Consider the following 11,729-nt stretch of genomic DNA (forward strand, 5'->3'; position numbering starts at 1 on the left):
GAGTCTCGGGCTTCCCTCTCTGCAATGAGCTCCTTCTTGGCCCTCTCCAGCTCTTCAATCGTGGAGTCACCAGAGGCTAGCTGCTTCTCAAGAGCTTCCTTCTCCACTTGAAGCTTGTTCAGTTCAGTCTGATACTGATTGTGCTCGGTTTGGAGAAGGTTGAGCTTTTCCATCTTCTCGGCTAGCTCCCCCTCGGTCTTCTCCAACGATTGCCCCCGGGCAGCACATTGATCAGCGAGTAGTTTCTGTTGTGCCTCGGAGGTTCGCATCGCCGCTTCAAGGGCAACGATCTTGAACTGAAGAGAGGTTACCTGCTCAAGGAGCTCAGTGAGCCGTTTGCAGGCTTCAGCATTGGACTGTCGGGCATCTCTCAATGAGGCTTTGTAGACCTCCTCCTGGCACGCCCAGCTACGACACGAGTTCTCCTTCTCTTCCTTCAAGGCAGCCACTTCCTGTCAAAGGGTTTGGAGTGCACGCGCCTCGACAGCTTTGGACTTCACCTGGGCGCGCCACTCAAGGGCAACAGCCAAGAAGGCACCTAAGTAGTAGGGCATGCCCTCTGACCGTGGCGCCCCGGAAGGTTCGCCTGGCGAAAGATTATCATTGAAACCCCTCATCAGCTGCATGATGGAAGGGGGAATTGTTATGAGTTCTGGGGTGGTTGTTGGGACGGTTGGTGTTGGAGTTGTCGTTGATGTTGGAATTGGCGCTGGTGTTGATACTGGTGAAGGCATAGACTCCACCACCCCCTCATCTTAGACTGTTTGGCATGGGGAGGATGTGGCGCTACGAGGGTTGTCCCTCATGGACCCCCTGTGTGAAGGTGAAGAGGAGTGCGAGCGGACGACTCGATTGGTCCTCCTTCTTTTGTAAGCCGGCCCCACATCCGAGCCGTCGTCTGAGAATACACACAGAGGTTTATACTGGTTCACTCTAAACCCAAAGCTAAATCCAGTCTTCCCAGAAACCACTGGGGAATCCACTAAGCAATCAACCCTAGATTACTTACAACACAACCAAAGAAGTTACCTTGATCCCCTCAAGCCACACACTTCCTTTGGCTAAGCACAACACCACTAAGAATATTGATCTTGATCCCCTCAAGTACACACAACACTTCTCAGCTATACACAGAGTTTCTTTCAAAGTACAAAAGATTACACTTGTTATAGAAAAGATCTGAAATCAATACAAGATGAAAATCCTATCTCACACTTTTTGATCAAAACAATCTCTAAGCAATTCTCAACTTTTTCTCTGTTGCAAAAACTCAAATCTGTTTCTCTATATTTAAAACAAAGTTGTTTATTGCATAATCTTAACAAACTATTACTTGCATTTAAAGATTGGTCAAAGCATTAAAAACTGGAGCGTAAACAGTTAGAAAATCATTCCTCAGTCAAAGCACAAAAGAGTTTTTTATTATGGTCCCAAAACAAACAATCGGTTGTTGTTCCCGCCGGTTGACCTGGGTCATCTTTATGCGTGGCTTGTCCTCACGAGCTAGGGCACTTTCGTTCTGCTCCGTCTGTGAGTACCTGAAAAGAAGTGAACAAAGGGGCGCCCTCGCGACCGTTTGCACTCCGACGATCAAGTCAGCTAGCGAGAAACATCAAAGGTGACGCACCTCCATGTAGAACACTGTGACTGAATGCTCTGAGGGTGGTCGAAAGCTATACTGAATGACTGAAACTGTGTTGCCCTAATCGTCTTGTGCACACTGAGGGTGCGCAGTGAAAACAACTACGGTTTGTGCTCTGTGTAACGCTACCAGAATTAGGTTAAATCTCCCCCTTTTATACACCTTCTGCATTTAAAGCGCGTTAAAGCGCATTGAAAGCGTATAAAAATATTCCTTGGAACGTTCGAATCTTAACTGAATTAACGCGTACCTTAGCGAACTTTTAGGAAAGCCTTGATGTTTTCAGCGCTTATTGCCACGTGCTCTTCTGACTTGATCGCGACTCTTCGTGGGGGTCCCTACAGCGCCGTAACCCAACTTAGGGTTAATCCATTGCGCAAACTCTCCTTTCTCGAAGTGCACTTGGCGCAAGGGGGTGACTTTCTGGGTGCCAACTCATGCGCCCCAACTTTTAGTCACTCACCTTGGGAGTGTATCTACCTTTCTCTCGTATAATGCACGTGGTTCTCCCCTGGGCGTGGCCCTCTCATGGGTCGTATCATTCCCAGGGTTTCCCAATGGTGGCGTGGGTACTTCACGAGTTAGGTTACTCCCTACTAGTGCTAGGACTGAGGCCTTGAAGCCACCTTTTTCTTTCTCTTTGTCGCCATTCGGAGCTATCAAGGAGGCCTGAGCCCTCCTTCTGATGTCTTGACTCGGCTATTGTCTTATCTTGGTGAGTCCTTTACCTGGCGACGCCTTTCTGGGGCGACGCCTTTGCGAGGGGACGCCCCAAGCGGTCAACCTGTTGACTTCTTTTCCCTTCTGTGGGGCCCTCGAGCGGTCCCACTATGTGTTGACTTTGACTTTTGGTCAACGCCTGGGGACGGGACGGTACACAAGCCCCCCAGTCTTGAGTTGATAACTTGTTTTCAGCGAAAAGACTAAAGCCTCGCCCTATTGTCCACGTGGCATTTTGGTGACGTGTCATTCTCTGATCAGCTGACGTGACATTCTCTGTACCGCTGATGTGATGTACCTTCGAGTGCTCTAACAATGTGACACTCTCTGAGCGAGAAAGGTGACGCTTTGGGTCATGCTCTAATCTCGTCCCACGTGGCTCAATCACACGTTCAGCGCTTGGTGCCCTTTGCGCTTCAAGTTAGCGCTTAATCCTTCGACACGTGGTGCGATCCAGCGGCTGAGGGTGCACGTCGTTACCGCTTCTTGAGTTAACGTTATAACTTTTGAAAACGCGCGCTCGAGTGACTATTTCATTTATCTCTTTGCACTCTCTTCTACTGTTCATCCCTTCTCTGAAGCTCTTGCGAATTTCTGCAACTCTCGTGTTCTTTCTCTTCGCGAAAGCTCTCGCCTTTCTACGCACCAACCTCAAAGGTATGGTTTTTCTTTCTTGTTGGCTCTTATTTGTTACTGCATCAACCTCATAACTGCCTGGGTCTGCTTTCATTTCTACATCTCCCGTATTCCCTTTTCCATTTCCCTGTTCCTTCCTCCCTGGACTTCTCGTGGGTAGGGGCTTTCTTAGGGTTTCTCTCCCCTTTTCTACCTGACCTTACTTGCTAAACCCTTTTCTCTTCTTCATTCTTCAGTTTCTTCATCAATGACACGTACCAAAATGACGGCCAACCCTCCACCCCTCAGAGTCAATCATAGGGCCCTCTACCCATGGGCTCCAGTCGAACTGCTTGACGAGTACTCGAGCTTGGTCTCTACGAGAGCTTGGAGGGATCATGTGGGAGAGCCAAGCACCTACGATCATTGCGCATTCGCGAAAAGGCATGATGACGACATCGCAGTGCTTCCTTGCACCTTAGGGGAACCCGTGTGCGGGGATGAGCAGGCCAACAACGGGGTCCCCTTCTTCTACTTCTATCAAGTGGTATTTAAGCGTATAGGGATGCGCTTGCCCTTCTCCATGTTTGAGAGGGAATTGCTAACGGAAATCAACATTGCCCCAGCCCAGCTGCACCCCAACGGTTGGGCCTTTGTCAAGGCCTTTGGCGTATTGTGCGGGTTCTTCGGGTGCGCACCCTCTGTCGATATCTTCCTACATTTCTTCGAAGTGAAGAAACAGGGGAAGAGCCTTTGGGTGAGTCTCAGTAATATCCCTGGAAGGGTCCTGCTGACTCTATTCCAGCAATCCTTCAAGGGGTGGAAAGGCAAATTCTTCAAGGTTTGCTGCTCTGACTACGACCCCTCCGCCCTCGACGGCTTTCCTCTGTAATGGGTGAAGGAGGTAAAGACCGTGAAGCCCAAGTCGTTGGACGAATTGCCCTCAAACGATCGAGAGGCTTGTCAAATTTTGACTAGCGTGGGGGGCTTTGACACCGCCACCTTGATAAGTTTAGAGTTCAAAGCCGAAGCTCTAGCACAATACATAAGTATGAGAGCTTCCCCCCATAACCTTCTATTCCCTGCTTCTGTTGGATATTTGCTTTATGCATGATTTATCTGCTCTTTTGTATTTCAACTTTTAGCTTGTGCCTGACCTCCACTGTGTTTGTCTTCTTGGTGTAGATTCTAAAATGGATTCTGCAACACGAGCTGATTTGGCTCGGTCCTTGAAGGCTCGCCTTAGCGCGAAGTCTGCAGAGGGCGGTGCCTCCAGCACCTCCCCCCTTAAGTTCAAACCATTGCCACCATCACTACCATCTCATTCCACCGAAACACCTGATTCCCCCCATTCCCACCAAACACCAAACTCCCCTCTCATATCACAAACACCTTTGTTTGGCAAGCTTAGGGAACATGAGTTAGAGATGAATCGACTCAATGTTCAAGAAAGCAAAGACAAGCATGTAAGGAATATTGCCTTAAAAGCTGTGAAGGACAAAGGCAAACAAGAATCCAGCGATGACAGTGATGAAGAGAACCTTAGCTTGCTATCCAGAAAGTTTAGAAAATTCTTGAAAAGGAACCGCAACAAAGACAACAAAAAAGATAGGTATGGAAACAAAAAATCCAATGATTTTAATTCCAATAACTATACTTGTTTTGGTTGTGGTGAGCAAGGGCACATAAAGGCAGATTGCCCAAACAAAGAAAGCAAAGAGAAAAAGTCTAGGTACAAGGAAAAGAAGGGAAAGTCTAAAAGAGCCTACATAGCTTGGGATGAAAATGAGGTATCCTCATCAAGTTCATCATCAAGTGAAGAAGAAAGAGAAAACATATGTTTGATTGCTGAAGAAGATGACTAGTCTTGCAGCTCAAGTGAAGTAAGTTCTTGTGCTTCTTTAAATGAACAAAATTATAGTGAATTGCTTGAAGCTTTTCAAGAAACACAAGATGAAGCTAATCGATTGGTTCTTTCAAACAACCGATTGAAAGAACTTAACAGCTGGCTTGAAAAGAGAGTAAAGGAACTTGAAGAAGAGTTGGAAAAATATAAAAAGGATTTTAAAATTTTTGAAACACATTTCTAAAACTCTTCTTGCAAGTGTGACACTCTCATTTGTGAAAATTGTGAAAACCTTGAAAAGAAAGTGCATTATCTTGTTAATACTGTTGATAAGCTTTTGAAAGGAAAATCTAACTTTGAGAATGTCTTGGCATCTCAAAACTGTGTTTTTGGAAAAGCTGGTTTAGGTTTTAATCCACAAAACAAAGAAGACAAGTTTTCAATTTTTTTTTCAAGAAAGCCAGTAAAACAACCGATTGTTAAGTCGAAACAACCGGTTGTTACATGCTTTTACGCATGAAGAAAGGCCATTCAGTTAGATTCTGCAAAATAAGGAAATTTTTTGTTCCCAGAGGCTTCATGAAATGGATTCCTAAAGGATGTGAGGTTTCAAATGAGAAAAAGAAATCAAATGAACCCACATTTGTAAAGGGACCAAATCTTGTTGCTTGAACTCATGTTTATGCAGGAAATCTAGAGAAGTGTGAGGGACTGAGTCATCTGATCAAGTTCTTGGAAGAAAAAGGTTAATATTGAAGCTGAATCAATGTTCTGTATCTGTTCAAAGGCTCTCAACAGTCAAAAGAGGCCTCTTGATAAAAAAGAATATGACTCATTGAAGGAACATAAAAAAGGATAAGACCTTCCTTATCTCTATCTTTAATTCCTGTTTAAATTCATATTCATGCTTAAATATCTCTTTTAAAATGTTCAAATTCATCTGCTTTGAATCCTTTCTGCTCATGATTAAAAATTCAAAATCAGTTTTATTGCTGCAGAAAAACAACCGATTGTTTCCTCAAAACAACCTATTGTTTCCTCAAAACAACCGATTGTTTTGTGACTGACAACTCTGTGAAGGAATGAATTTAATTTCTTTTTTGAATTTTTGTCTGTTGCAGATCACATTAAAGAAAGAATTCTTGGTCAATGAACCTGTATTGAAAGCTGATCACGTTCAGAAAGAAGTTACAACAAGTCATAAAGGAATATATTCCAAAATCTTGAAAATTTAAGAGCTTTTATGACTAGTCAAAGATCACATGTGATGACTGATCCTGCCTGTTGACCAAAACGCTGGAGCTTTGCCTCGTCAAACTTGGATCGACGTATGCGCCGTGTTTGCCTCCGTCCTTCGCCGCGATCCACCTCAAGAACCTGCAAAAGACGAAACGGCGCCGCTGCGGCCGATCGCACTCCAACGCCCAAGTCAGTGACTGAACCACCAATTACTAAGAGTAACACTCAAGAACTCTAAGGAACCATGAACCAGTTCTCTCTCAGTATACTCAAGAACTCGCAAGCGTAAAGAAGACAATCTGAACGTGCGTACCTCAGAAGTTCGTTGGAAACTCTTATATACCTGGACACTTTCTCTCTCCTGGCAGTTACACATCTGGACACGTGGCTCGCATCCAGCTGTACACGTGCCATCATCTGGAGCATCCTTGACTTGGGCACTACTTCTGACTCTCCTTTGGCTAAGTTACTTATGCATGATACTACTCAGTGCATAGTTGTCTTGGAGCGCGATCTCTACTGGATTGGCGAGTTAGGGTGCCTTCGTACACACCTTCCCTGTGGTCTCGCCGGCCGCCTTCATGATCTGCACCACCTGTTTCACCGTGTATGCTCCAGCAAGCTGTCCCCCGACCTCATCCTCTGGCCAGCTGGGAAATGTCTATCTGCCTTCATCTCCGGCGATGTCCTTGTTTCGGCGATCTTCTAATCACTTGGTCGCCTGGGTTTACATCTGGCGACTTCATCTTTGACCCGGTGACCGCCGGTTCTGGTGTGCTGGAGATCGGAGCACGCCAACTTAATAACTGGCGACTACACGAGCCCCCCGACTTCCTTCCCTTCTGCCAGCCAGGCGTCCCATCAACACGCCTATACAATAGCTTGATGCCACGTCATCACTTCCGACTACCAGGGCGGTACACAAGCCCCCCAGTCTTAAGCGAAGACTTGTCCAGCGAAAAGACTAAAGGAGTCACGTCAATACCGATCTACGTGGCGCTGGCGCAGAATTCCAAGCGGTTGTACTTTCTGCTTTCCTGACGCTCCACCAAACACTCCTCCAATCGCTCGACACGTGGCTTCATCAACGGTTACCTTTAATTGTCGTTTGCGCTTCCCAAACACATTCGAAAAACCCTTAAACCCATTTCGCTTCTACTGTTCCATCACTTCTTCGTTTCCTCAAACGCTTCAAGTTTCTTCTGCAAAAGCTCACGACGCTCTTCAACCTCCTGAATCCTCAACTTCCTTCATCGCTCTTCCGATCATAAAAAGGTACTCCCTTTACTTCTTCTGCTGATTTTTCCTGCATTTTAACCGATTCGCATCATCCATTAACTGTCTGGTGCATACGCTGTGGGCTGTTTCTTCTATTTCTCCTTTCTCGTAACTTAGGGCTTCGTCTTCGTTACAACGAACCTTCGTTCGTTCGTTTTTCACCCTTCTTTCACGATCGAGTCAGCCTCTGCGAACCCTGATCACCTTTTCTTTTCTTCTTCCTTTGCAGTTTCCGCGATGGCTCGCTCAAAGATCACCCCAAATCCTCCTCCCTTGTCACGAAACCCTTCATCTCAAGCACACAACCCACCACGAGCACCTGGTGCTTCTTCTTCCCAGGCTGAGAGGCCTGCACCCTCCCGCCCTAACCTGGCTCAGGCTACTCCACCTGTCGCCGGAGGAGCCTCCGTTCCTTCCCCAGACTTCAAAAAATTATACCCATGGGCCAACTCGACCTTGTTGAAGGAAACCTCCTCAGTAAACTCTGCTGGGGCAGTTCTTCGATTGAAGAAAGGGGACGAGCCTCACCTGTCGTTCCACAAGGAGCATGACGACAAGATGATGGTGCTACCTTGCCCCCCCGACGTGCCAGTGTGCGCCGACGACAAAGGGAACAACGGCGGGTTGTTCTGCTTCGTATACACCACCATGTTCAAGAAGGTGAAACTCAGGTTTCCCTTCACTCGTTTTGAAAGGGAGCTACTTACCGAGCTCGACATCGCCGCCGCCCAGCTCCATCCCAACAGCTGGGCATTCGTGCGGGCGTTCCAAATCATGTGCGCACATCTGGGACTGCCAGCGTCAGTGAACGTCTTTCTCTTCCTTTTTGAAGCCAAGCACCCAGGAGATCGCCTGTGGGTGAGTCTTAATGGGATTGCTGGGAGGTCAATCCTCTCTATCTTCCAGCAATCTTACAAAGACTGGAAGGGCACGTTTGTCCAAGTGCGCCCAAACGACCAGGACACCTCGCTGCTCGACGGCTTTCCCTTGTACTGGGTAAACAAGGGAAGTAAAGAATCCAAGGGAAGCTTCAGGAGGCCAAGAAGTCCTGACAGCATGGGTGCTTTGGATAGGGATTTGTGCTTCTTCTGGAAGAGCGTGGCAGACGCCAATATTACCTTCCTCACCACTACGCTCATCTCCTTCGAGTTCTTCGAAGATCAACTCGAAGTTCGCATAGGTTAGAACTCACCTCAACGTCTAAGTCATTACCTTGACATTACCTTTGCTAACTGTTTCTGGGCGTCTTGTCTGTTGTGCACAAGACCTTGGTTTTATTTTCTACGCCACTTATCTGCTTTTGTTGCATACTGACTTATGTGTTTATCTTTCTCTCTGAGTTAACCCATGTACCTTTGCATTATGCAGATCGTATGTTGGGCCAGGGAAAACTAGCTGAACTGAGGGCACTCGCCCGAGCCCATGGGTTGGCGTCGGGTTCCCAGACCGTGCCAAATTCAGTGGTGGAGATCGCCGCTGCACAGGGCAGATCGCCACCCAAAGGCCCAACTCCTTCCGAGGCCCAGCCCGCCAATCAGCGCAAAAAGCTTATCCTCAGGAAACCAAAGAAGAAAACCCCTCAAGTGGTTCATGAGGAAGAAGAAGACGATGAGGCGACTGAAGATGGCCTCATCACCAAGAGGAAGAGGGTGGCGCCTTCTTCACCATCTGCTCCACCTCCTCCTCCAACATCAACACCACCTTCCACACCCGCTCCGCCTCCAACACTGCTTCCTCCACCAGCTCCCACCTCGCCAGTCCAAGCAGTTCCTCTGGCGTCTGCACTTCCTGTGGTTGAGGCCGCCGAGCCCAACTTCATGGAGAACCCCCCGAGCGCCTCCACGCCCTATGTATCAGCCGGAGGGGGTCCTCCTTCAAACGCCTCGACCGCAAATGCTGCACCAGTCGGGGATGAGGGTGCTCACAATTTGCCTATCCTCATCACTGAATCCCCGACGTCGCCACCACGCCAAGAAGCACCCATTCCACAACCAACTCAAGAAGGTGGCGGCGAGAACCAACAACAAGCCCCCCCGGTGCCTCCACAAGCAAACCTCTCTCTTGAGGTCAAAAGGGTGTGGGAGCCCTTCTCAGCAAAACTGAAGATGATGGCGAAGGATTTCCCCTCCATCATATCCAAAGCTGTGGAGAGTTCCACCTGGAAGCTCCAGGATGACATCTTCACACTCCGAGCGGAGAATCGCACCATAAGGATTGAGGCGGAGAGGTTATCCTGCAATCTAACGCTCGCCGAGATCACTCCCGAGTGGAAGATGCTATGAGCACTGAGCTCCGGGTGGCACGCAAGGAGGCCACCGATCTACGCCATAAGGTGCAGCTCTTAGCTCAAGAGAAGATTGAGCTGGAGAGCAAGCTGGTACCCTATCGCGTCAAAGTGCCTGACCTGAAGGCGTTGATCAAAGCAGACGCCGCCAAGGTAAAGAACCTCGAGAAAAGGTCAGCCGATCGGGAGGTCTTCTTGGGGAAGGTGGAAAAGGAGAGAGACGACACCATGGCCAAGCTTGCCGAAGCCAACGAAGAAAACGGGAAGATCGCCGCAGAGCTGGCCCAGGTGCAGGCGGAATCCAAGAAGGTTACTGAAGACCTTCTTCAAGCTCGGGAAACAATTGAAGAACTCAAGAAACAAGCTGAAGAGCTGAAGCAGCAGAACGAGGGGCTAAAGAAACAGATTGAAGAACTTGAGCTGAGCTCTGCCCAAATTCTCGCTGCTGGATTCGAGGCCGCCCGGGAACAGTTCGCCTGCCTGTACCCCGACTTGGACCTTTCCATGGTGTCTCTCAACAACGAGGTGGTGGAAGGGAAGGTTGTTCCTTCTGAAGACTGATTGCTTCCCTCCATCCATGATTCTTATGCTTTCTCCTTTAGACATACCTACCTTGTAAGAAACTTTCTCTTTTCTTGTACATGTATCTTGAACTGATTATACCTTATGATAAAGTCTTTGTACTTCTTCTTATAACTTCTCTGTCTGCTTTATCTCTTCTTGTATAATTCACTTCAACGAAATTAACTTAGCAACTTCGTAAGCGCAATTATATACCACCCGCTACGAACCATCAGCTTTCGAACAATAACACTCTAACAACTTGTAACTTCAAGGTAATGAACCTTAGCGTAAAATCGCTCTTCAAATAACGAACTTCAACTCAACTAATGGCTTAAGACACCGCTCATCTGATCTGCCTTATCAAAACGGGTCTTGACTTTCTCGCTATTGCTTGAATTTCTCCTGGTCGCCAAGGACTCTTGGCGATATTAGCTTCCTCCTGGCTTCACAACTTGGCCATTGTTCCTTTATCTGGGGGTAGAGGCGCCTTTCGGATCCTTCTCTACCTCCCTGAGCTTCAGAACAAGAGACCGGGTGGCTAGGCGTTCTCTTCGAACCTACCTTAGCCACCCTCCAAACTTCTTCCACCCTTCACACCATACCTGAACTCGTTCAAGACGAGAAGGATTTTCTCTTGCCTGAACTCGCTCATCGGCGAGAAGGTCTTTAACTCGCCTGAACTCGCACATCGGCGAGAAGGTCTTTAACTCGCCTGAACTCGCTCATCGGCGAGAAGGTCTTTAACTCGTGCCTCTAATTGCCCCAGGGGTTACATCTTCTCTCCCCCAGAAACACTGAGGACTTTTTGCTGGTGCCTCTACGTTGCCCCAAGGGTTACATCTTCTCTCCCCCAGAAACACTGAGGACTTTTTACTCTTCCTCGCCTGCACTCGCTCGACGGCGAGGAGGTCTTTATCTCGCCTCAGGACGCGCGAGGGCGTTGAGGTCTTTTAACTGGTGCCTCCGATCGCCGAAAGACGATGAGGACTTTAACTTTAACTGATGCCGCCAATCGCCGAAAGACGATGGGGACTTAGAAACTTTTTAGAAAGCATGCAATATATCTTTAACTTGCCTTAAATCACATATAAGTGACAAGGTCTTTCTTCAAAACTTTCGGAAAACAACAAGCATGCAATCTAAAACAACTTTAAGCTTCGAAAACTCTTCTTTATTGGGTGGCCTCATTAAAAACCCTCCTTAGGGAAAAAAGAGTGCCCCCTCCAAACTGTTTTAACAGAAACATTATAATATAACTTCGTGTTTGTCTTTACTTACAAAGTTCTTAACTGTAATATAACTTGAGGTGCGTGGCGTTCCAAGTGCGAGGTCTGGAGGGAGACTAGAAGGATGGTTTTTTGGAGATAATGATCTCATTGAAAGTTATAGGTTTGAGACTAGCACAAAAGTGATAAACAACCCCAAAGTTGTTTCCTTTGATTGGCTGAAAAGCCAAAAGCTAGATAATGTAAGGAGGCTGCTCAAAGATTAATCTCTCAGAAAGTTCTTGGAGATGAAGGGGAACATCTACCTAGATTTTA

This window comes from Phaseolus vulgaris, chromosome 1 (genome assembly GCF_000499845.2).
Source record: "Phaseolus vulgaris cultivar G19833 chromosome 1, P. vulgaris v2.0, whole genome shotgun sequence".
In the NCBI taxonomy this organism is placed as follows: domain Eukaryota; kingdom Viridiplantae; phylum Streptophyta; class Magnoliopsida; order Fabales; family Fabaceae; genus Phaseolus; species Phaseolus vulgaris.